This window comes from Bison bison, unplaced genomic scaffold (assembly GCF_000754665.1).
Source record: "Bison bison bison isolate TAMUID 2011002044 unplaced genomic scaffold, Bison_UMD1.0 scf7180017861046, whole genome shotgun sequence".
Classification (NCBI taxonomy): Eukaryota; Metazoa; Chordata; class Mammalia; order Artiodactyla; family Bovidae; genus Bison; species Bison bison.
Window position 1 is genome coordinate 1,677,719 of NW_011491618.1, and position 343 is coordinate 1,678,061.

The following is a 343-nucleotide window of genomic DNA, read 5'->3' on the forward strand; positions in this document are numbered from 1 at the left end:
GACAGGAAGGAGGGGTGGCCTCCCTCCCAGTCAGGCCCCATGTATGGACCCTTGTCATGGCTGGCAGACTTGAATGACTTTCTTTATCCTCTCTCCTCTCCCCTACTTCCCCCTACTGCCAGCTGTGGCCATTTAATAAAATTAGCTTAATACTTGTTCCTTCCCTGTGGGGTCTGGAGATTGAAATCTGCAGGTCCCCACAAACCCAATAAAACCCCTGGCAGGTCTGTCTGGAATGAGAGTTTCCTTGGGAAGCCTGATTAGATTAGCCAGCAACCCCCTCTTCCGCCCGCCCCCCGCAAGTGCCACCCACAGCCTCTTATGATTCTTTAAAGGCTGCTCT